The following is a 27,354-nucleotide window of genomic DNA, read 5'->3' on the forward strand; positions in this document are numbered from 1 at the left end:
ATTATAAGATGGCCATAAATAATTCACCCAAAGTCACTGATGGTACATTTCAATTATAAAATCACATAATCACATTATTTTATCCATAAGAGAATTTTGGAGGAGTAAGGAGATTGAGTCATCATTTTTTTATTTGAAATAGCTAAAGTTCTTAGTCTCTCTGCTGATTACAGAGTTTAAAGCTGAGGCTAATGTCAAAACTTACGCAGTAAATTGTGAAATTTGATAGCCTGAAGAGGAGGGTAAAGGAAGTTTTCTAACATTGAAATTCCTAGTGAAGGCAGCAGCATTCATTCATTCTATTATTCAGGCCAGTTGAACAAGAAGACACGGTCTTAGACTTTGCTAAAGTTTCAAAGAACTGAACAAGCAAACATTAAATCTGCAATTTAGATGACTATCATGGGAAATGTCAGGATACCTTAAGGTGGGAAGAGAAATTTTAGGACACTTTAAAAGAAAGTAAGTGTCAAGAAGTTTGGAATGTTAGAGAAGTTCTCCTTGATAATAAAGTAATACTGAAGTTAGGATAAGATGGAGAGCATCAAATCAGGTAAAAAAAAAAAAAAGTGCTGGAGTGGTACATTCCAAGCCAAGGGGACCACATGAGCAGATTAGGAAGGAGCTTTTTCTGCTAGTGTGACATAGAGAAGAGCAGGGTAGCTGGAGGCACAAAGTAAAAGAGGTGGAGCATGTTGGGAAGTGTGGAAGAAGATCGTAGGCAGAAGCTAGATCATGCAGGCTATATTATGGAATTAGCACTTTATTATAAGAACAAAGAGATACCATTGAAAGGATTTGCCTAGAGGAGCAACGTCAACAAAAATAACTGGAAAATCTAGTCTCACCATATTGTGCAGAATGGTTTGGAAGAGAGCAAGGAAACTAGTTTGGAAATTAGAATAGTCCAAGGGAACCGTAAAGGACTGAAGTAGAGCAAATGGAGTACAATGGACCAAAAACGGACGAAAGATAGGATGGACTTAAGGATAAGAATGAGCTGGTCCACAGTAGGAGGGATACCATGTCCCTAGAAGACTGGAAGTAACAAAGTTTGTTTTTATAGATAAACTGACTAATAAGAGGTGGAAAGTAGAGGGAGAGGACCCTCAAGGAATTCAACAATCTTGGTAAACTGGACCTTGAGGTTGTCAGTTGAAGATGAGATGGGGCAGGGTTAATAAGAGACCTCAGGCAAATGGTAATACTTGAAATAAATACTAATGGAAACAAAAATAATAATAGCTAATGATTTGGGGTACTAGAGATTGTTTCAAGTGCCTAATTTTTTAAAAAAATCAGAGCAGAGCAGCTCTATGAATTAGAGAATTTTACCAAGCCTTACTTTGGGGATGAGGGAATTTAGGGAGCAGAAAGTGAATTCACTTTCCTCAAGTTCCTGTGATCATAAGCAGTAGAACCAAGATCAAAATCCAGGCAGTCTGGTTTCAGAGTCTGCATGCCAAATTACTATATTGTGGGCAGCACAACTCATCTGCCATAACGACAGCATGGAGGGTCCACATCCTAGATGTGTGGTGGGGCCCATCTGCCATGACAGTACCAGTGCAGTCTGGGGTGACTCACGGTTCTTTCCTGAAAGTTTTCTTTTCACACTGAATTTGATGTGTTGAAATAGATGACATTTTCTGAAGATGTATTCTCCCTTCACTCAGTGTTTGTTCTCCTCTATTTTTCTATCTAGAACTTTTCTCTTATTTTCTATCTTATGCAAAATTCTCAAAAGTAATACAATGTACTTTATTTTATTTACCATTTAAATTTGTGATTTAAAATTATATATATATATGAAATTGTCTCTTAGTTTTTCTCTCTCTCTATCTCTCTGTCTCTCAGTTTCTCTCTCCCTCTGTCTGTCTGTCTCTCTCTCTCAGAATATCCAGGGATTGGTAGAGTCCATGAGCAGCTGAATATGTAGTTAATGACAGGATAATTTCTTGGGTTGTTAAAAGAGCCTTTGAGCAAAGACCGAATTTCAAAATTTTTCTTCTAAAAGATGAGTAAGATAATAATTCAGTGAAGGTTTTACACATAATTTATTTATACTTTCCACCAAGTCCTTTGCAGTGTATACGTAATGGTTATATGGTTTACAATCACAAATTCATATATAAAAAAAATTGAGCTTTTTAAATTGATCTTTAACTTTGAATGTAACTCCTGTACTCCAATGTCCAGTGAAAGTAGAAAACTCATTTTGTTCAAATCAAAGTAAACTCAATCATTCCTGGATATTTCTCACACAAAGAAGGGAGTGGTTTTAATACAGACAATGCAAGGAACTAAAAACTGTCTAAAAACTGAAAAATAGAATCATGTGATTGTTCAGTGTTACTCTCTCATCAGTCTCTCCTTTTCATTCTCTTCAAAACAACCTGTAATCACCCCCATCAAGACATGAATCCCAGGAAATGACTGACAAGAAACTTATCAAAATACAGCTGACCCTTGAACAACACAGGTTTGAACTTCAAGGGTGCACTTATAAGTGGATTTCTTTCAATAAATGCTACAGCACTACATGATCTCAGTTGGTAGAATCCAAGGACATGTAACTGTGGATACGGATGGCCAACTGTGAAGTTATATGTGGATTTTCTACTGTGCATGGGGTCAATGTTCAAAGGTCAACTGTACATGAATTAATGAATGCTCTAACCCCTGTGCCTAAACAGTGCTTAGTAGATAAAGGTCATCCAACATCTGTTTTTTTGGATGATTAAGTGAATGAACAAATAAAATAATTTTAAAGACAAGAGTTACTCAGATTCTTGGATAAAATATGTATCCACTGTAAAAAAAGAGTGGATTTGTACAGCCTACCATTGTTTAAATCATTATAAAATACCATCCACTTCACCACAAAAGATAACTGGATATAAGTAAAAATATAGAAATGTAAAACAACAATGAAATCCTGCAAGGAATTCAATGGTTGTCAGCAAAACTGTTCTTGATTGGTACTTAATTACTCTGGGGTTTTTTGTTTGTTTGTTTGTTTTTGGTAACATGTACCTGTGGGAGTATATAATACCCTCCTCTCCTATACAAGTGCTTCAAATACATTTTTTAAAATGAAATTTGTTCAGTATCTTTAGTTTGGCATATTTTTAATCAATACAATCATTTTAAAAGGGGTGTGCTTTACTTTTTTGAATATACATAGTTATAAAATTTCTCCACATTAAATACTGTGTTTCTGCTTGTTTTCATTATTATAAGAAAGAGATGTGGTCCTATCAAAATATTTTGTTAAAGGTAACAAGTTTAAAACTCAGGTAATATTTAAAATATCCCATCGCATGTTTTTAAGTGTCTATACTGACAGGTGAATTCTATCAGTGAAACTGAAGCAGACAGACATTGTAGTACACTATCTCCAATGTGCTCTGGCCGCTCATATACTGTGGCCTCCAGCACGATGCAAAACCACCATCACCCCTTTGGGAGAGCCTTTAGTAAACTGTAGTTTCTCTATCCCTATCCCTACAGCTACAATATATATAGGTACAGCTATAGCCTACAGACCTTCATTTCCAATTTTTTTTTACCAATAAAAGTAAGGTCCTTTCTCACTCCGTATTTTTCTCTTCTTATGTCCTTGTTAAAGAAAAACAACTTTCCTCTTTTTCCTTTGGAAACAAATTCTACGAAAATTGCCAAAGATTGCTTTATTTTAGTGTTGTATCCAAAATAATTTTCTGCTTATCTGTAGTAGAGAGACACAGAAAATTTCAACTAATTCATCTATGCTATGTATACATTTTATACAAAACAAAAATGTATAATCTCCAGACTGTTTGAACATGAAAGCATGTGTCATTGATTTTAAAATTTACATTTCAGGTTTCCTTTTTAAGGCAGCTCATCAATTAGTAGAAGGTCAGCAATTAACCATCTGATTTAACATTTTGGAGTAGTCAAATAAAGCTGGTAATGAAGCAAAATGAGAAAATGTAAATGTAGGATGTGGTGAGGTATTTGGATTGGAGTGTTTGTATTATAGGATACCACAAGCTTTAGTCAAGTGCAACCAATTAAACACGACGTTCGTTCCCTCTGGATATTGCACAACTCTGTCTTTGGATCCAATTGTGTATTTAAGTCTTTGACTGATGTGCAGTAGAGACGGAGCATGTTGACAGAATATGAGTTAGCCGCTTAAATTGCATAACCATTACAGTTATGTGATTCACCCAGTTGGACATCCTTTCTGAATGACTCCTGAGTGATATTTTTAAATATATATTGTTCTAGGGGAAGGGATGAGATAAATCGTTGCACGTTCTTTTCTCTAAGCTCCAAAAGCTGTTCAATAAAGATTCTGTCTCTTTGATGGACCTCAAACTTTCCTGACAGTTGAATATACCCTGTAACAGAGTATCTGTAAAGCAAAAATGTATACAACATACTTTCTTCAAGCCCACATGTAACAAATAAAGATATCAAATGAACTGACATTTCTGCATTACAGTTTAAAATAACATCCTGTGTGACTTCTATATGCCGTGCTGTTAGCTCAATTTCAGATTTTCTAAACACTGGCTTTGCTTTCAAAGAATAATGTTCCAGTTCCTGTACTGAGTGTGTGGAGAGTGATTCTAAAGCTGGGGGGAAAGTTAAGAATGTGTGGGTTTTGGCTTCAGAATTAGCCATGCTTTAGTGATCTCCTGCATTAAACTGTTTCTTATTAATAGATCATGCAACTACCCACCACCGTTCACCCTCCCCCCTCCCCACACACAGATCTGACACATTCTCATAATCGACAGCAAATGTTCATTCTGAAAGTTTTACTTTTTTTTTTCTTAAGCCCACCCTGACTTTCATGGTGATACAATGAAACCATCAACTATCAGAATTTAGTGTTTGGAGTGAGGCATATAAAATTAGTGACTGTATCTTGAAAGTGTAGTTGATACTTTTGAAGTAATATAACATTTGTTGAATGTATTGTTCCCTCCAAAGAGAATGAAGATTTATCCTGAATAAACAGAAGGGAAATATATAAAGTTATATAGATAATTAGAGAAATTATGACAAAATATATGAAACTTTTACTCTTAAAGACCTCTTTACTTTGGATAAAGATGTTGAAAGTGCTTTAAAAATAAATTTTTAAACGTTTTCAAAAGCTTATTTTTCCTTTTAAAACATTCTAAGCTGCAACAGTTCTCCTCATATATTTAACCCCCATTTCGATCTTATGATTTCACTCTGCTCCAGTACAAAAAATGTGTCTCCTATTTAACGTGTAGCCACGTTTACTCTAATTTACTCTATTCCAATTTACTCTATTCTCAATTCTCATCTTAACTGCTTTGCTTCCCTTTATAATGTTGGTCTTTCTCTCGGTGAGACCCACTCCTTCCCTTGGCTTCTCTTCACAGTCTCCTGCCTCTCCTCTCTTCATAGATTCTTACCTAAATCTTTCATAAATTGACCTTATTTCTCACACTTCCTAAATATAAATGTTCCACATCTTTCTGTCTGCTTCTCTCTTGTCCTCCCTTCCTGAACTTCCATTAACATTACTTGCACTTAAAACAAATATTAAGCTGTAAGTACATGGATCTTTATCCTCTCTCTCTCTCTCTCTCTCCTGCAGTGTGTATGTGTCCCTATATTTCCTTAACTCCTTTTGTGACAATGCCCGAGAGAAGTAAATTAGCGGTGTGGTGATATGGATTTACAATGAACACATAATTAGAGTAGATGATTTTAGAGATCATCCATTTACTTTATGGATGACGCAATAATGTAGAGGGATTTATGATTTCCTTTGCTGGAGTTTAATACCCATTCATTGAGCACATAATACATGGCAGGCGCCATGCTAATGCTGATTAAGGTACAGTATTTGCTCTCAAAATGTTTAGGCCAATAGAAGAAAGAGATATATAAAAATCATTACAGTATAGTTCTATGTGTAAAATAGCAGATATATGTACAATACACAGACATTTTATGGGGGGGGCGGGGCAGGGAGTATGATGAATGGAGAGAGAAGCCAAAGACCACAATCAGAGGAAGGGATACTATGACAGGAGGTCAGAACAGGTGAAAATTTTCCAGGAGGATAAAGGGAGTAGGGAGGGCACCACAACTACTAAGCCTGCGCTCTAGAGCCTGTGAGCCACAACTACTGAAGCCCGAGCACCCAGAGCCCATGCTCCGCAACAAGAGAAGCCACCGCAATAAGAAGCCCCTGCCCCGCAACGAAGAGTAGCCCCCGCTTGCCGCAACTAAAGAAAGCCCGCGCGCAGCAATGAAGACCCAACATAGCAAAAAATAAATATTTTAAAAAAGAAAAATTATATTAAAAAAACCCAAAATATAGCCAGAAATTAACAACTTCTTACCCCCTCCCTTTCTACCAGCAAGTCCAAGTCATAATTTTTTTTCTTTTAATCTTTAATCATTTAAGAATATTACCTTCTATCCTCTGTCTTTTAATTCTAAGGAATTTGACATTTAGAGGAGTCTATTTCTACTCTTTGTGTTATCTGCTGTTTTGTAGTGAATTGTGTTCTTGTGTTAATTATAACTTTAGACTGTGACCTTATGGTCTGTGGGACTTTATCTCGGGAAGAACTACCTGGCCTATTTGAGAGCGTGTCCATCCAGGGAAGTTTTGGTTTTGCTTAGCCAGGTGCTTCAAAGGTATAAGTTACTTGGGATAGTTTTTCATGTTAATTTCAAGATTGTACAGGAAATTAAAACACCAATCGTTTTGTGGAAGAGTCATAGATAAATAGTATCAGGAGAGATTGGGTTTTTTTTTTTCTTCCTAGAGCCTAAGTTACGATAGTCAACTTCCCTTGTTATCTACTCTTGCAGGTGTTAAGCTTTTCTTTCTATATCATCCTTACCCAACTTAATACTTCTATCTCAGTTTGAATCCCAGACATGTAGGTAGGACTTATCTACATTCCCTGAATGGCTGTTAAAACCTTAGTCCCTGGCTGGCAAACTAGCATCTTGTCTCCAACTCTCATTCCTGAAAGCCACAGCCTACACTCCCACTTACCTCTTTTGCTACAGTTCTCACTTTGCTTCTGTAAATGACATTTAAATAAGGCATTTTATATCTTATTGAACAAATCTAAGTGTATTATAGCTAAAGGCTTTTTCAGAGAAATTACTAGAGAATCTGGCTGTAGGTAGATTTGCATTTATATTTTTAAAGTTTTTAAAATTAAAAACTATTATATATATGTGAATCTACATATACATGTGTATATATTTCACTGTGGAAATTCAAAAACAAAAGGCAAAAGAAGTATTGATTTCATCTAACTAGTTCAGCTACTTAACAAAGTTGTCAGGTACCCCAGATTCTTTCTCCCCCATCTTGCCATTCTCAGTGTGTTGGCTTTTCACTCTTATGTGTATAACCTCTTGGTTGCAAAGTGGTTGCTGCATCTCCAGGCATTTCATACATATTCTAGACAGCAAGAGGGAGAAGAGCAAAGGGCCACCTTAGCTGCATCTGTCTTTTTTTTTTTTTTTGACAGAAAGAATTTTCCCAGAACCTTCAGTAGCTGAGTTTAGTAATTCTCTTTATCCAGACCTCCTTTATATGGCCACTTTTAGCATCAAGGCTGGGGAAGGGGGATTAAGTATCCTACTTTCCAAAGTATTCAGATTATCAAACCATAGTGTGCATCAGAATCTCAATTAAAAAAAAATCACCTCAAGTGCTTAATTAAATACTGATAGCTGGCCCCCACCCTCAGAGTTCTGATTAGGGAGGTTTGGGGAAGGGCCTAAGAATTCACATTTCTAACAAGTCTTTAGAAAAAGCTACTGCTGTTGGTCCCAGAATCACACTTTGATAACCCCTGTTCTATACTAAAGGAGGGCAAATGTGAAGGGGTTTGGAAATGGTTTTGGAGTGAGGCGACTTATAGTAACTGCCACAAACATCTACCCTTTATTGTCAGATCAGAAAGTACATTTACTTGAAGACCTGAGGAATCATAAGGCGGAAAGTCAGGGAAAAGTCTTGCATAATGCATAAAGGCCTCATGGCAAGTGAAAACTTAGCATAGAGAACAGAATGCCAGAGCACAAAGTATGAGGAGGAAAGAGGTGAGAAGCAAGTGTAGGATCCACTAGCAGGGACCTCTGGGGTTACAGAAACTCCCTTAGGGCATGAAGCCAGTAAGAAACAGCTCCAGGATTTGGGTGCAAATGTCTGGCACTAGGCTCTACTGCCTCTTTACTGAAGAACAAGTGAGAAATTTTAAACAGAAATTTACAGAAAGTTTTGCTGCCCAGGAAAAGTTTTATCAACTTATTTATTATAATTTCCAAACATTAAAACAAGACAAACTAGAGGGATAATATAAACAAAGATAAAATGGTTGATATCCCTCATTCAAAACCATATTCCTATAAATCAATAGGAAAATACAAAAACCCAAAGAGAATATGGATAAGTGATCAATGTTGGAAGAAAAAATGGTTAGAAAATATGAAAACATGTCTAATCAAAGAGACAGACATTTAAGTGGTAATGAGATATCATATGTTGCCCATCAGACACAAAAGTTAAAAGGTTGATAATACCCATGCAAGCTGGGAAGTGAAGAAATAGGAGTCCTCAAACATTGCTGATAAAAAAATGTAAATAGATACAGCATTTCTGGAAGCCAATACTGCAATGTACATCATAATAAAATTGAATATATGTTTGACTCTAGCCCTTTGAGTTCTGAGAATTCATCCTAGGAAAATAATCAGACTTATGCACAAAGATTAATGTAAAAAATTATTTTAGTGTTCTTTCCACATAAAAGATGAAGCAAAAATTCCTCTTTATGAAACTCCAGCTCTAATATTGAATATTGCAGAAATGAGAAAATAGGCATTTGGGGGAATAGATTACATTATTCCCCTGAATAGAAGGTCATATCACAACATAATTAACATAATGTCACACTTCTAATCGCAGCTCTATAGTTAGAAGAAAGTTGGGAAGATCAAGCCTTTGTAGTTCTGGGGCAACTCAGGCTCTGGGTTGTCTTTTTCCAGCTTGGGAGAGGATGTGCTCACCACAGAGGGTTCTTCAGAGCCTACTGTGTCTAGCCTGGAGACCACCAGGGAAGCACTAAAGATACTCATATGGGGACAGACCATTTACAGAAAGATAATCCATTACTGGTCCCAGGTCACAGATGTTCAACACAGGGTTGTTTATAATAGGAAAAACAAATAAGACTGCTTAAAGCTCTAAAGTAGGAGACTAGTGGGCAGTTTAACTGTAAGTGATGATATAGAATGTGATCTAGAGAAGGTCAGGCATGTACAGTCTACTCAAGGGGTTTGTGGCTTGGTGTGACTTGGCTTCATGGGCCGCTGCACACATTGCAATTGAGTGAAGTCCTTCCCACAAGGGTGTAGCACAGCCTGGGAGCATAGCACCTGCCACAGAGCGATATAGGGCCAATGGAATATTATGCATTCATTGAAAACGGTGTTTATGAAGAGCTCCTAGAATGTGAAAAACTGCTCAGCTTATAAAGAGCATAAAACCTGCATTCAAATGATCATGTATTAAGAATATTTAAGTTCATAAAAAATAACTACTAAACAGAAATATGAAATTGGAAATGGAAAGTATAAAAGTTTCTCTCAGCACATTTCTTTAAAACGGAATGATGTTATGAGGATACTTATTACAATGCTATTTTAAAATCTATACCAGTTAAGAGATTCGTTAACATACAATAAGAATAAAAAATAACTGGCATAAATAAAGAGAGAAGGAAATCAAAATTATCATCTGCAATTGACAGGATTTTATACTTGACAATCCCATGATAAAAAACATTTTTGAAACAAAAACAGAATTTAGAAATGTGACAATTTACAATAGTATATGAACAATATTTTTCTAAAATATACAGCAAGAAAAAATATTTCAATAGTAACAGCAAAAAATGTTAAAATAACTAGAAAATTAGGGAAATGTTTATGGTAGTTGAAGCTAGGTGATGATTGTATGAGGCTGTTGTCCTATACTCTTTACTTCTTCGTGTTTGAAAAATTCCATAAGAAAACATTTTGTTAAATGACTAGATACAACCAGTAAAAATTGTGTAAAAACCATGTAAAGAAAAAGACAAAATATACTAAAGAATATAGAAGACTTCACTAATGAGAACTCTTTGTGGTTAGGAAAAGACAAATATTACAAAAATATTAATTATGCAAAAATTAATTTAAAAATTCAGTTTTATCCCAAACAAAATATCAACTTGAATTTTTATCAAAACATGATAGAAAATAAAACCATAATTTAAAAAAATAAATATAAAAGAACACCCAGAAAATTGAAAGAACAGTAATGAGGTTATAGAGAGAGTGACCATGTAGCTTATCACCCAAACCAGGACACTTGACGGGAAAAGACATATTAAAAGTTATTAACTGATCTACAACAGGTATAAACTGGGACTGTTCTGGTTAACTGGGCAGAGCGATCACCCTCATTAGAGACCTACCAGATATCAAGGTGAAGTTTAACATTAACAATGGCAGACAAGTTGAAGGAGAACTGAAAGAGCAAAATGCATCTGAGAATTTAGTATATAATCAAGGTAACACTACAACTCAATACAATTAATACTAGATATTCAGTAATGTGTTGAGACAATGGCTGCTGTTGTTTCCCTTTTGCTCGCTTGTATTATCTTCTCCACAAAGCTACCAGGAGGATCCCTTATAAATGACAATCAGTTATGTCCATCTGCATATTATCCTCCAATGGCTTCCCATCTTACACAGATGAATGAATTAACAATGAATTTGTAATTTCCTGCCAAGTTCTACCTAATCTAGATATCTTCCCCAGTTGACCACTACTGCTCCCATTCCTCTATTCTCTTTCCCTTCCTGCCACAGGGGCCTCTTTCTAATTTTTCCAGCATGCCAAGCAACAACCATCATTGGGCCTTCGCTCAGGCTGTTTCATCTAACTGGAATGTTCTTTCTCCAGACATCCACACGGCTTACTCTGTTCATTTAAGTATTCACTTAAATATCACCTAGCAAAGAATCTTTTTCTAAAGATCCTATATAAAACAGAAATCCACCAATTCAATAATATATTTCCATTGTACTGCATTTCCCATACCCTGCTTTATTCTTCTCCATACTTACTTACCACGACATGATATATCAAATGTGCTTACACTGTATTAATTCTCTCTCCTCATTACTCATTAGAATATAAACTTCACCAGTGCAGAATTAACTTGCTGCCATATTCCCAGCACTTAGGACAGGCCTGGAATGTAGCTGGTATACAATAAATATTCTTTGAATGACTGAATAAATAAATGAATATAAAGAGAATACTAAGAAATCAATTAAAAAGGAAAAATATAAATGGGAAAATGACTGAGGTCCATAAATACACAAACAAAGAAAAAGAAATACACATGGCTGATAATATATATGAAAATGACTGAACCTAACTCATATATTCAAAGAATTGTAAATAAAAATACCTCTCAAACAGACAAATAGTAAAGCACTGAATGAAACTCAGTTTTGATAATGGATAGAAAAGTACCACCTATCATACAGAGTTGGTGGAAATGATAATTGGTACAATCTCCTTGAAGGGAAATTTGGCAAAATTTACTGAAATAAAATGTTCCCAGCATTTTACTTCTAGCAAAGATGGAGTAACTGGTACCAGACTGGCCCTTCTAGTGAAACAAATAGAAACAAGTATTTTCATATACTGGACAGGAGACAGCACAGGACTGTGATCCTTGAGAGAAAGGAAACAAAGGACGTGATCAGTATGAACACCTGGGCTTTGAGCCTGGAGGCACTTTCCTGGATCTTGGTGCAGGAAGAACATGGTAATATCCTGAGTGAAAGGGAGAGATCAGAGTGTGGGGGAGGCTGAGGTGGCTAGAATTTGTGAGGCAGAGCATGGGAAAGTAGGAAGCCATCTAGGAAAAGAGATTCAGAAATATGGCTATGGGTCTCCTTGAGTGTTTGGCTGAATGTAAACCTGCTTATGAAGAGAGTGAAACTCCAGAGAAGCTGGGTACAGACTCAGGAACTATAGGGCTAAGAGATACTCAAACTTGGATTAGCCAGGCTGGGCACTATACCACAAAGCTACAGTAATCAAAAGAGTATGGTACTGGCACTAAAACACACACATAGATAGTTGGAACAGAATAGAGAGCCCAGAAAGAAACCCATGAACCTATGGTCAATTAATCAACAACAAAGGAGACAAGAATATACGATGGAGAAAAGACAGTCCCCTCAACAAGAGGTTGTGGGAAAACTGGACAGCTACATGTAAAAGAATGAGATTAGAACATTTTCTCACACCATTTACAAAAATAAACTCAAAATGAATTAAAGACCTAAATGTAAGACTGGAAACCATAAAACTCCCAGAAGAAAACATAGGCAAAATAATCTTTGACATAAGTAGTAGCAATATTTTTATGGAACTGTCTCCTAAGGCAAAGGAAACAAAAGCAAAAATTTTAAGATGGGACCTAATTAAACTTAAAAGCTTTTGCATAGCAAAGGAAACCACTGACAAAACAAAAAGACAACCTACTGAATGGGAGACAATATTTGCAAATGATATGACCAATAAAGGATTAATATCCAAAATATATAAACAACTCATACAACTCAATATAAAAAAAAAAAAGAAAAACCAACCTGATTAAAAGATGGGCAGAAGACCTGAATAGATATTTTTCCAAAGAAGACATATAGATGGCCAACAGGCACGTGAAAAGATGCTCAACATCACTAATCATCAGAGAAAAGCAAATCAAAACCACAACAAGAGAGACTTCTCTGGTGGTCCAGTGGCTAAGACTCCACACTCCCAATGCAGGGGGCCCAAGTTCAATCCCTGGTCAGGGAATTAGATTTTGCATGCCACAACTAAGACCCAGCATAGCCAAATAAATAAATAAATATTAAAAATAAACCACAATGAGATTTCAACCTCACACCTGTAAGAATGGCTATCATCAAAAAGAACACAAATAACAAATGTTGGCGAGGATGTGGAGAAAAGGGAATTCTTGTACACTTTTGATAGGAATGTAAATTGGTACAGCTGCTGTGGAAACAGTACGGCAGTTCCTCAAAAAACTAAAAATAGAATTACCATATGATCCTGAAATTCTGCTTCTGGGTATACATCTGGAGAAAACAGAAACATTAATTTGAAATGATACATGCACCCCAATGTTCATAGCAGCATTATTTTCAACAGCCAAGATATGGAAGCAACCTAAGTGCCCATCAACAGATGAATGGATAAAAAATCTATGGTATATATATACAATGGAATACTCCTCAGCCATACAAAAGAATGAAATGTTGCCATTTGCAACAACATGGATAGACCCGGAGGGTATTATGCTTAGTGAAATAAGTCAGAGAGAGAAAGACAAATACTATATGTTATCACTCATATGTGGAATCTAAAAAATAAAACAAATTAGCAAATATAACATAAAAGAAGCAGACTCACAGATATAAAGAACAAACTGGTGGTTACCAGTGGAAAGAGGGAAGAGTGGAAGGGAAAGATAGGGGTAGGGGATTAGAAGGTACAAACTGGTACGTATAAAATAAATAAGCTGCAAGAATATATTGTACAGCACAGGAAATACAGCCAATATTTTATAATAACTATAAATGGAATATAATCTGTAAAAATTTTGAATCACTATGTTGTACACCTGAAACTAACACAATGTTGTAAATCAACTATACCTCAATTAAAAAAAGAAGTTAAAAAAAGAAAATGTGGTACATATAAAAAAAAGCACTAAAATATTGGCTATTTCCATGGAAAAAAGTGAAGAACTATACTTATCTGACAACATATACTGAAATTAACTTAACATGATCTTAAGTCTAAAAGTTAAGGCTAAAAATATAGAGCTTCTAGAAGAAACCACAAGAGAAAATCTTCACCCCTTACATTAGACAAAGATTCCTTTGTAAAATCCTGATTTGATAGATTATTAGAAAAAATGCTGATAAACTGATCTGTATCAAAATTAACACCTTCTGCTTTTGAAAGATATTAAGAATATGAAATACTGGAGGAAATATAAAATTGTAAAATCGTGTTGGACAATTGCTTGTCAGTTTTGTATACAATGAAACATATACCTCCCATATAACCCAGCATATTTACCCAAAACAAATATCATATGTCCTCCAAAATACATGATACAAATGTACAGAGCAGCTTTGTTCATAATAGCCAAAAAATAAAAGAACTGAAATGTCCAACAGAGGTAAATGCATAAACATGTTCATATACAGATATACTCAGTAACAAAAGAACTAATGGCACATGCAACAACTTGAATGACTCTCAAAATATGATGAATGCCTGGTATCAAAAAAGATACCAAACACAGGAGACCACTTACTGGATGATTCCATTTATATGAATTTTTTTCATATAATTTATTTATTTTTTAACATCTTTATTGGAGTATAATTGCTTCACAATGGTGTGTTAGTTTCTGCTGTAAAACTAAGTGAGCCATCTATATGTATACATATAACCCCATATCACCTCCCTCTTGCATCTCCCTCCCACCTTCCCTATCCCACCCCTCTAGGTGGTCACAAAACACCAAGCTGATCTCCCCATGCAATGCAGCTGCTTCCCACTAGCTATCTATTTTACATTTGGTAGTGTATATATGTCAGTGCTACTCTCTCATTTCGTCCCAGCTTACCCTTCCCCCTCCCCGTGTCCTCAAGTCCATTCTCTACGTCTATGTCTTTATTTCTGTCCTGCTCCTAGGTTCATCACAATCATTTTTTTTAGATTCCATATATATGTATTAGCATACAATATTTGTTTATCTCTTTCTGACGTACTTCACTCTGTATGACAGACTCTAGGTCCATCCACCTCACTACAAATAACTCAATTCCATTTCTTTTTATGGCTGAGTAATATTCCATTGTATATATGTGCCACATCTTCTTTATCCATTCATCTGTCAATGGACACTTAGGTTGCTTCCATGTCCTGGAAGCTATTGTAAATAGTGCTGCAATGAACATTGTGGTGCATGACTCTTTTTGAATTATCATTTTCTCTGGGTATATGCCCAGTAGTGGGATCGCTGGCTCATATGGTAGTTCTATTTTTGGTTTTTTAAGGAACCTCCATACTATTCTCCCTAGTGGCTGTACCAATTTACATTCCCACCAACAGTGCAAGAGGGTTCCCTTTTCTCCACACCCTCTCCAGCATTTGTCATTTGTAGAAATTTTGATGATGGCCATACTGACTAGTGTGAGGTGAAACCTCACTGTAGTTTTGATTTGCATTTCTCTAATGATCAGTGATGTTGAGCGCCCTTTCAAGTGTTTGTTGACAATCTGTAGATTTTCTTTGGAGAACTGTCTATTTAGGTCTTCTGCCCATTTTTATATTGGGTTGTTTGTTTTTTTGATATTGAGCTGCATGAGCTGCTTACATATTTTGGAGATTAATCCTTTGTCCATTGCTTTGTTTGCAAATATTTTCTCCCATTCTGAGGATTGTCTTTTCGTCTTTTTTATGGTTTCCTTTGCTGTGCAAAAGCTTTTAAGTTTCATTAGGCTCCATTTGTTTATTTTTGTTTTTATTTCCATTACTCTAGGAGGTGGGTCAAAAAGGATCTTGCTGTGATTTATGTCATAGAGTGTTTTGCCTATGTTTTCCTTTAAGAGTTTTATAATGTCTGGCCTTACATTTAGGCCTTTAATCCATTTTGAGTTCATTTTTGCATATGGTGTTAGGAAGTGTTCTAATTTCATTCATTTACATGTAGCTGTCCAGTTTTCCCAGCAACACGTATTGAAGAGACTGTCTTTTCTCCGTTGCATACTCTTGCTTCCTCTTTCAAAGATAAGGTGACCATATGTGCATGGGTTTATCTGTGGGCTTTCTACCCTGTTCCATTGATCTATATTTCTGTTTTTGTGCCAGTACTATAGTACTGCTACTATTACTGTAGCTTTGTAGTATAGTCTGAAGTCTGTAGTATAGTCTGAAGTGAGGGAGCCTGATTCCTCCAGCTCCATTTTTCCTTCTCAAGATTGCTTTGGCTATTCAGGGTCTTTTGTGTTTCCATACAAATTGTGAAATTTTTTGTTCTAGTTCTGAGAAAAATGCCATTGGTAGTTTGATAGGGATTGCATTGAATCTGTAGATTGCTTTGGGTAGTATAGTCATTTTCACAATGTTGATTTTTCCAATCCAAGAACATGGTATATCTCTCCATCTGTTTCGATCATCTTTAATTTCTTTCATCAGTGTCTTATAGTTTTCTGCATACAGATCTTTTGTCTCCTTAGGTAGGTTTATTCCTAGGTATTTTTGTTGTTGTTGTTGCAGTGGTAAATGGGAGTGTTTCCTTAATTTCTCTTTCAGATTTTTCATCATTAGTGTATAGGAATGCAATAGATTTTTGTGCATTAATTTTGCATCCTGCTACTCTACCAAATTTATTGATTAGTTCTAGTAGTTTTCTGGTAGCACCGTTAGGATTCTCTATGTATAGTATCATGTCATCTGCAAACCGTGACAGTTTTACTTCTTTTCTGATCTGGATTCCGTTTATTTCTTTTTCTTCTCTGATTTCTGTGGCTAAAACTTCCAAAACTATGCTGAATAATAGTGGTGAGAGTGGGCAAGCTTGTCTTTTTCCTGATCTTAGAGGAAATGGTTTCAGTTTTTCACTATTGAGAACGATGTTGGCTTGGGTTTGTCATATATGGCCTTTATTATGTGGAGGTAAGTTCCCTCCGTGCCTACTTTCTGGAGGGTTTTTATCATAAATGGGTGTTGAATTTTGTCAAAAGCTTTTTCTGCACCTATTGAGATGATCATATGGTTTTTATCCTTCAATTTGTTAATATGGTTTATCACATTGATTAGTTTGTGTATATTGAAGAATTCTTGCATTCCTGAGATAAACCCCACTTGATCATGGTGTATGATCCTTTTAATGTGCTGTTGGATTCTGTTTGCTAGTATTCTGTTGAGGATTTTTGCATCTATGTTCATCAGTGATATTGGCCTGTAGTTTTCTTTCTTTGTGACATCTTTATCTGCTTTTGGTATCAGGGTGATGGTGGCCTTGTAGAATGAGTTTTGGAGTGTTCCTCCCTCTGCTATATTTTGGAAGAGTTTGAGAAGGATAGGTGTTAGCTCTTCTCTAAATGTTTGATAGAATTCGCCTATGAAGCCATCTGGTATATGAATTTTTAAATCTTGCGAAAATAATCTAGAACAACAGAAATCAGATCAGTGGTTGCCTGGGGCCAGGATTGGGGAAGGGGTTGACTGCAAAGGAATACAAGAGAAATTTGTAGTTTGATGGAAGTGTTTCATATCTTAATTATGGTGGTGGTTATGTGGGTGTAAACATTTGTTAAAATTCAGCAAACTACATTTTAAATGGATGCATTTTATTGTATGTAAATTATACCTCAGTAAAGTTGATTTAAAAATGAAAACATAAAAGATTTGACTTACTGATCTGACATATTCATAGTACAATATGTTTAGTATAATCCGCACTGTTTTTATATAAAGGAAAAAAGTCTATATCTGTGTGTATGTATGTACACCCTTTCTTTACAAAATAGTTTGGCAGAGATTAAAAAGGGAATGTAATTTTTTATCCAAATAATTTTTCATCAAATATAAATTCATGTATCATTTGTATAATTAAAACAACAAAAGTAACATTTTAAAATTCTAACCCAAAATGAGAGATTTAGGAAAATATGAGAATTTAGAAATATGGTCACTAACAGAGAGCCCTATTCCAATTCTCCACCCAGTACATGGAAATATTCATGTCCCTTGTTCCAAAAATTCTATTTACAGGTATTTTTTAATAGACACTTTAGAAGAAAGTTTGCAAAGACATGTGTAAGACAATGTTAACTTCTTGAAGCCAAAACTAGGGTATATTTAAATTCCATTATTGGGGAATGTGTTAAATAAAATAAGGATCATCTATACACAGAGTTTTAAAAACAAGAAAGGTAGGAAGCAGGGATGGAGGGAAGAAGAAAAGAGGAAAGGAAGGTTAAAACTGCTGACAGGAACGATATAAAAGATAAATTGGCAAATGTGTACAATATTACTGAGATTCAGAGGAAAACACTGAAAATCAGAATATCAACATTGGATTTATTTTAAAACTCTTTTAATAATTTGTTTCCTACAGAGGAACACAAATGATTAAAAATGTGATGGGCCATACAACACTAAAGTAAAATTAGTATCATTATGTGATACTATCCTATAAGTAGGATAATGAAAAAAATGAAATAATTTCTGTTCTGCAAGCCATGATTCTTTCTGAAGAATAATCATCAGCATTGAGAAAGATGTACAAAATTAGCTAAGTCGAGCAAATTTTGATTACAACAGATGAAACCATCCTGTCTGATAATGAAGTTTTATTGCTCATAATGTACAGTTCCTAAAGAATGCAAAAGTATAAGTGGATACGTTATGTTCAAAATTACATACAATGTATACAAAGGGGTCACTTATGTTTGAAAGCCTTAAGAATTAATTCCTGGAAAAAACCAATTTCCCAGTAGCATACATTGTGCAATAGATGGAGCCCAGGCTACAGCTGACAGGCAATTTATGTATATGACCAACTTTTTAAAAAGTAGCAACAGATGTTTTAGTGATTCTCTGTATTATGCGTAGCAACAAGTGGTCTCCAAGAATCACTGTGAAAGAGCCCACAAAGTAATGAATGTTATTATCAGTTCTATTAATGAAATTAAGAATAATTCCATGAAAAACAGATTTTATAAACTATATAGATACTGAAGAACAATTTAAATATTATATTCTGCATATAGAATTAAGGGGCTCTCCAAAAGAGATTTTTAAAATAATATTTGCAACAAATTTTATATTATTATAGTTTTTTACTCAATTAATTAAAATTTTACAATAAAATTTATAACATATGAAATAATGTGACGTATCTTTAAGGTATGTTAAGTGACATTCTTAAACTACAGAGAAAATGAGATCAGTTTTATTAATATGGAGATAATTATCATTAGCTTTCTCACGAATTTACATCATGTATAAATAGTACCACTCTCTGAGAATTTACAGTTTCTATGTGCTCAGCAATATGCAAAAATAGAAATACACTAACCATTCGATATGAATTTACACTGCAGTATACGACTTTCAGTTAGTTTTTTTGAAATAGATGTAGAACATATTAGCACTATTTGTGGGAGAGTTCATTGAGCTAAAAAGTGACATGGCCAAGCATGAATTAATCAATTCATTTACAGAATTTTTAGAATATAGTTTATTCCTTTATGTTCACTTCTTTGGAAAGAAGCTAAGTGAATCATGACAGTGTTTACTTGTCCAGTGGCACAATTTTTTTTTTTTTTGGCAAGCTACTCAACATTTCCATAGCTTAGCCTTTTCATCTAAAAAATGGAAATTATAGTAATACATAATTTAGAAGTTTGTTTTGAAGATTAAATAACTTAATACATGCTAAGCACTTGGAACTGTTTCAAGCACGTAGTGAATAGTCAACAAGTATAAACTCTGTTTACAAATATAAAGCATTCTGAAAAATAGAGTTATAGGGAGCATTAAAGACAACTGTCACTGACCCAGGCCATCACCCTCTGGGAGGTTTTAACTGGAATGGTGATTCGATCTAACATTATCTCTGCCACACCAATCCATAAGCTCAGCTATGATGGACAACCAGCTCAAGAATTCTATGAAATGCTCTAAGGAATAGACTCAGTCTCTCTTTCTAAAACTTTGTGGTTTTTCAGTCACATGACTAAAAACACATGTTCTGGTCATTCATTTTCTATAGGAGTGCTTTATTGTGTGTGTACCCTGAGCTTACTCTCTCCTAACTTCATGTTTCTCAATCCCACATAGCGTAATATGTTCACATCATTTCCTCTCCCCGTGAGAAAATACATACATGTACAAAATTTATAATCAGCAAGGTTAATTTTGTGTGTGGGTGGCACTACTTCAGCAGAAATTTCCATTGAACACGCAGCCTCTCATTCCTAGTGCTTCTTGGACACTGTTAAATGCAGACTCATAGAGCACCTGAGTTCTGCCATTCCACAAGGAGTAGTAAAAGGTAACATTTCAGCAGACAGACTAGGGAGTATTCGCTTTCAGCTCTGAGATGTGAGTTCTGCTGCCACTGACATTTTGTTTGAATCCTGGACATTTGTACATAGGAATTTTTGTTATGAGGTAAATTTTGGCTCGGTTTGGGTCAACACAAATACTACAGGCAGACTTCTTCCAGGTATACTTTAAAAGATAACATTCAGTGGGAAATACAGAATAATCAGCAGAAAGAAAGAATTAGTGACATAGAATTCTAATTTTGACCATGTCCGTTACATAAGTTATTCTGTTCTATTATAATGGAAGACAGTAAAACTACTGAGGAACTATTTCAGATGAAAGGAGACTAAAGAGGCATATAATGAAGTGCAATACATAATCGTGGAATGAATGCAGTTCTGGAGGGAAAAGTATGTTATAAAGGACATAATTGGATCAATTGACAAAACTGGAATATGGATGTACATTAAAATGTTGTATCAATGTAAAGTTCCTAAAATGGAATATTGCAGTGTGGTTATGTAAAGGAATGTCCTTGTTCTTTAAAATATATACACTGAAAATATTTAGAGATAAAATTTTATGTTGTGAGCAACTTATTCTTAAATAGTTCAGGGCTAGCTACATCTATCTATACCTATAACTATCACCTCTCTACCTATCAATACATCTATCGATCTATCTCTGTATGTATGTATGTATATATATATATATATATAAATATATATATGGAGAGAGAGAGGAGAGAGAGAAAGAGGGAGAAAGAGAGAGAGAAGTGTCTAAGAGGTTCTTTGTATCATTTTTGCAACTTTTCATTAAGCATGAAACTATTTCCAAATAAAAAGTTTATTTTTTAACCAAAAACTTTAATTCATTCCCTTTTCTTGAAAACTTTCCTTCCTCCATATTTAAATGCATTACATTACCAGATACTTGTTGCCCACACAGAAACAGTGGTATAATCTTTAAATCCTCCTTCTCTTTCATGTCTCTGCTTTAATCAACCAGAAGTCATGGTGATTCTACTTCATAACTATTTCTTGAACTTGTGCATCATTTTCCCTCTCACTGCCTTTACAAAGATGAAAGACAACTATTCGCATCTCAAGTAAGATAATTTTTGAGGACGATCACTTCACTCGGACTACTGCAAGTTAATAATGGTCCTAATCCCTGACTCCAGTTTTGACCTCCACAGTTTCTTCTCCACACTGCAAGCAGCAGTCTAAAGCGAAGTGCTAAAGCACAACTCTGATTGCCTTGAAATATTTTAACTTGTTCCCGTTGTCCTTAGGATAAAGTCCACCTTATTTAGCATAATTTATGTGACTCGACACTTACTTCCCCCTACAGTTGCAGCCCTCCTGTCTCATGTCCAGACTCACCACAATGAATATTAATTTCTTGAAAAAGATGTCATCTTTGTGTCTGGGCCTTTGTCTATGCAGTCTGCTCTGGAACACTCTGTGCCCCTCATTTTCTTGCCGTACCCTACTCATCCCTTAGGTCTCAGTTTAAACATCACTTCCTTCAAGATATCTTTCCATCCCACCCCTAAACCATGATGTGTCTCTACCTTGTCTTCCCTTTTCTTTCTGTACTTCCCCTCTCCTTACACTTAACTCATATCAACTCCTTGTTCAGTTGTATGTTGTCTCATTGCCTTAATTACCATTGCATTCCGAAGTCAAATTTAGAGCCTGACACTAAAGAGACTATTTCTGTAATGAATGAATGACTGGAAAAGTACATTAAGTTTATATTTTTAAAATAAAACAGTTAACAAATCAAGGTCTTTGTCCCTATAAAACCCAAATACTAGGGAATAAGTTGATATGTGTATGTGTAATGTGTAATGTATCCTGAGATACAAGAAGAAAAATTAATGAATAACTTACATAAAATATGGAGTGGGGTTTTGCTTATTTTATTAATTGTATTGGCTATTCTATGTCCAAGGTTATTCTTTGCATGGAATAAAACGAACACTTAAATCTTATATTCTCAAGAATTATTATTCTGGGGTTGTTATTGGATATGGTGGAGCACCTTAGATGGTGGTGATCAGGGCACTAGTGCTGAGAGTGCTTCTGATGTAATGGTGTAGTGGTGGTGATGGTGGTGATGGTGGTGGTTGTGAGATATGGGTGCTTGTGAAAAAGGACAGTGAATCATGTTGACCATGATGAAACCAATGGTGGTCATGATGATGATAAGAAAAGACTAAGGCTGCCTTGGGAGTCAGATTAAGATGCAATCCTGATTTAGCCACAAATTATCATCTTGGGGGAGTTATTGAAACTTTCTGATTATTTATAAAATGGAGGTAATACTGATTACTATAAAGTTGAAGTTAAAACTAAATGAAATTATTTAAATAATTCTTTAGGCACACAGTCAGTATTTAAGAAATGGCTACTTTTTTTGGTTATTTTATTCTTATTAATTCCTGTACTCTTCATCCTTATCTTCAGCCTTCATCAAACCCCAACCATCTCTGAGAGTTTAAATGCTTTGCTCACTTTAAATCTTTCTTGAGCCAAATATTCCACAGTTCTTTTCAATATGTAATGATCACGGTTTTCAGGAGACTCCACTTTTATGCATACACTATGTCATAAAAGAAGCAGTGAAAACTCTCTTCTTTTTGTTCATTCTTGGTGACTAAGAATTAGTTTCCCCTCACCCTTTGCAACATAGTATTAGTCAAGACTATTTGGACCACAAGCCATAAGAGTAAATTTATTTAGCAAAATATATACACATACACACAAATAATTTGTCTATTTAAATAGAAAGTCAGGAAGTAGCACAACTATATTCAAACATTTAAATGTACTTAAATACTGCAACTTTTCTCAACTACAGGAAGGTTTCATACTGTAGAAAAGATAGCTTCCAGGAAACCCTGATGCCTATATTTGACAAAAATCTTCCTTAAATTTCCATTCTCCACTTCTTCTATGACAATAGAATTTTTAACTAGTCATGTGGTTATTCATGTAATAGCTACTATCTCCAGCTTTCCTTAAAGATAGGTGTGGCCATGTTAAGTTATAGCCAATATGATTTGAGCAGCAGTAACTTATACATCTTCTACTTATGCCTTTGAAGGGGTGAGGTGTACAGCACCCTTGGTTGCTCTCTTCCCACTGGCTGTAATGCAGACATAAGGTGGAAGCTGGAGTAGTCCTCTCTGACCATGAGACAGAAGCTGTATGTTTAAAATTGCAGGATAACTACACAGAATGAGTGTGGGCCCCTAATGACTTGGTGGAGGAGCGCTACCATACAGATCAAACTTTTACATAATAAATTAGTCAACTTCTATCTTGTTTAAGCTAATGCTAACTTGAGGTCTTTGTAACATCACCTGAATTATAATCTCATGAATACAGTACCCTTCAAGCATTATTATCCAAAAAAGCAAGAACCTTCTCCTAGCTCCAATATGAGGACTCCTGGAGAAATGCATTGATTGGCCCACCTTGGGTCACATGCCTACTTTTGAATCAATCAACATTAGCAGGAGAGTAGAAAAATATGGTCTAGATCACACACCCAGTCCTGTGACCAGGAGTGTGATACTATGTGTGTGATCACAAGGAGTGTGATATAATTGGCAGTCCCAACAGAATCATATTGGATGAGAAAGCAAACATTTCCGAAAAGAAGAATAGAACTGAACAGTCAAAAACAATAGATGTTCTCTAGACACCAGAGATATGTGAGAAACTTTAACAGTAAAGTATATTTTCTTATATATGAAAACACACGAGGAGAAACAACAACAAAGAAATAAACATTTCTGACTGGAAAAAGAATCCACCTTACAACTGAGTCTTACCAAAATCAAGAATAAAACAAGTGTCAAAGTATAGACCATCTTAAGATATCATTAAGGGATGCCTTCTCAGGAATTGTCTTCACTATCTTAGAGGCCTGGTAAGAATAAGCAAGGCTTCTAATCAGTGGCTTATCAATCTGCTCTTTGACTTTAATTTCTTTCCAAACAGTGGGTCCTGTTTTAGCAGGAGATTTTCAAGATCATGGACCTTGAATTAGAGATGAAGATTCTAAATCTCTCTCTGCTCCACAACTAAGTTTTATCCACTTCATGGTTACAAGTGTGAGTCCCTTGTGCACAGAAGGGATTTATGCCCAGCACACATAAAAATTCCTAAGGGTTCCCATGACCTTCTGTGCTCTTTCACAAACTGCCCCAATTGGTATAATGTCATGAAAGGCCTACATAATATCGCACCCTGGACTTGGAATAAAAGGACTATTTTCATACTACTTATTTGTGGACTTAGTTCCAGTTGTGCATCTTCTGTTTCTTCCCAAGGATTGACATCTGCTGGATTTATCATTCTCTTTCCACTTGTCCTTGCTATCTAAACTCATAAAGCCATCTCTCCTGAATACTGTTACAGATGGCTTTATTTTTCCTTTTCAGTAGCAAGTTAATGGTCTACATAGAGTAACAGTTTGGGGGGTTCCAATTAATTCCCAGAACTCTCTGCAAATAAATTGCTCCTGTAAGAGCCTCCCCACATCTAGTCACCCATTACTGTGTCTTGGTCTTGTGGTTATGGCCCATCACACATGTGCATGTTTAAGAGTAAAAGGGGAGATAAATGTTGAATCAGATCTGTCATTTGAAATTCATTTGGTTTCCGATTCACTCATCCAGTTGTGTTCCTCCAAAATGTTATTTGTCAGAGCCATTTAATGACTAAGAAGCTTTTCAATCCTTCAGTTAAACCTCACAAAAGAGCCTTCTGAAGAACAGGAAATAACTCTTTCACAAGAGTAAATGAAGCTAAATAGGAAAAAGCTTGAAATTGGTTACAAATTTTGAACCCAAAATATTCTCCAAATTTTATTTATCACATATCGTTTGTCTAGACAGTTTTCCGGATAACTGATACATGACAACATGTTCATTTCTAAATTTTGTGAGTCTTTACTCACAAAAAGGCTAAATTCTTTTCTGCACGTAAGTACAGGCAGTATCATCCTCCAGAGATTTCTAGCTTCTCCCTGAGCTCAGGAGCTGGAAGTCATTTGATTTTGTCATGTTGCCCTTTAAAAACAACTAAGGCAAGAAAACTAATTCTGTTTGTAAGAAAGACCCATGATGATTCCTTTTGGATTAGAGCAAATATAATTTATTATTTAAAAAAATATGGTGGAGTACCTATTCCAAATCTGGCAATAAGAAATCTCAATCTCTGAAATTTTTTTCTGTTCTATAATGAAGACAGAGGACCTTTGTCAGACACTTAAAACAACCCAAACCCATTGTTATAGAGGGAAGAAATTGAGCACAGATCAAGTGACAGATTCTAAATTCAGATTGATTTTTTTTCCTAAATATAGGGCTAACCCAAATTAGAATTAACATTGCTAATCTTTTAATTTCCCATCATTTAAAATCTTGTAAGGACAGATGAATGGATAAAGAAGATGTGGTACATATATACAATGGAATATTACTCAGCCATAAAAAGGAATGAAATTGGGTCATTTGTAGAGACATGGATGGACTAAGAGACTGTCATACAGAGTGAAGCAAGTCAGAAAGAGAAAAACAAATATTGTATATTAATGCATATATGTGGAATCTAGAAAAATGGCACAGATGAACCAGTTTACAAGGCAGAAATAGAGACACAGATGTAGAGAACAAACATATGGACACCAAGTGGGGAAAGTGGTGGGGGAGGGGTAGTGGTGGGATGAATTGGGAGATTGGGATTGACATATACACACTAATATGTATAAAATAGATAACTAATATTGAACATGGGGAAAAAATAAAGAAACTATTAAAAAAAGCTTATAAGTGTGCCCTGGCTACAAAATTCCATGTTGACTTTAATTCTAATGTTGGAGGTCAGACTAAATATCACTTGGTTTTTCCAGTGCTTTGATTTGTTCATTTTTTTATTCACTTGACAGAAATAAAATTTTTCGTTGTCTATATATCCAAAGACAAACTCAATATTGAGCAACATGTAGAAATTTGAGACTGGAAGGATGGCCAGTCTAGTCTCAGAACTTTAGTAGGAAAATGAGAAGTAATCATAACCCAGAAGCAATGTTTTAATCACCTAATCTTCATTACAATAATAATATACAAATGAAATATACAGAATTAGAATGGGGAGATTTATTGTACATATTAAAGCAAATTTAACATTTAGCTTAATTTGTTAATTCCATAAACAAGGTGTTAATGATCAGAAAATCAAGACTCCTGAATTTTATTCCTCACAATTTTAGCTCTCTCCCATTGACTTGCCTCACCCTCCCACCCCAGGAAAATGAAAAAAAAAAAAAATCTAACAAATATGAAATAAGGAATAAATTGTGAATTCCATAGTAACAAAGAGGGTAAAAAGTTTGTATTATCATGAATAGAAATCATGGATTCGTTTTTCCTGGGGAAGAATAGGAATAAAAATTGGTGTTTAGAAGACCAGGAAGTGAAAGGTTTACAATTTGTTCATTAGTCTGAGGAAGAGGAGTTTGTAGTAAAGACTAGAACAGCTAAAGTTCTGGAAACAAAACTGAATGCAGGACAAGACAGTCAGATAGAAGGTGAATATAAAAGTAATAACCTCCTTTAAGGTAGAGCTTCTCATGTACTGTGCCTTTTTTCTTTTTCACATTTACCAGTTTATTAAAGGATATGATGCAGGATACAAAGCAACAGCCTCATGATGAAGCACATACTGTGTCTTGAGCTCTGGATTTATGTATTTCTAGAGACAGTATGTAAAATCTATAGTTATCTATGCATGGAATAAAAGACTGCTTATTCACTGTGGCTTATCAAAATAGGATTAGGAAATGTTATACTTCACAACACAAATGATCCAAAACAGACCTTTTTCACATAATTCAGTATCTATCGTAAAGAGCCAGACTTCACCCTCCTACCCAAGGCTTATGATTAGCATTAGATTTTAAGGAAAGTTTTAAAATACCATAGATATAAGAATATTCATCAAACTGAAATGTGTCCCAATATACTCCATGCTTAACATTCATAGCTATCAGATATTTCATCACTATGACACTCTTGTTAAAAAATGTTGCTGGCTGATACT

The sequence above is a fragment of the Delphinus delphis genome, chromosome 5 (assembly GCF_949987515.2).
Source record: "Delphinus delphis chromosome 5, mDelDel1.2, whole genome shotgun sequence".
In the NCBI taxonomy this organism is placed as follows: domain Eukaryota; kingdom Metazoa; phylum Chordata; class Mammalia; order Artiodactyla; family Delphinidae; genus Delphinus; species Delphinus delphis.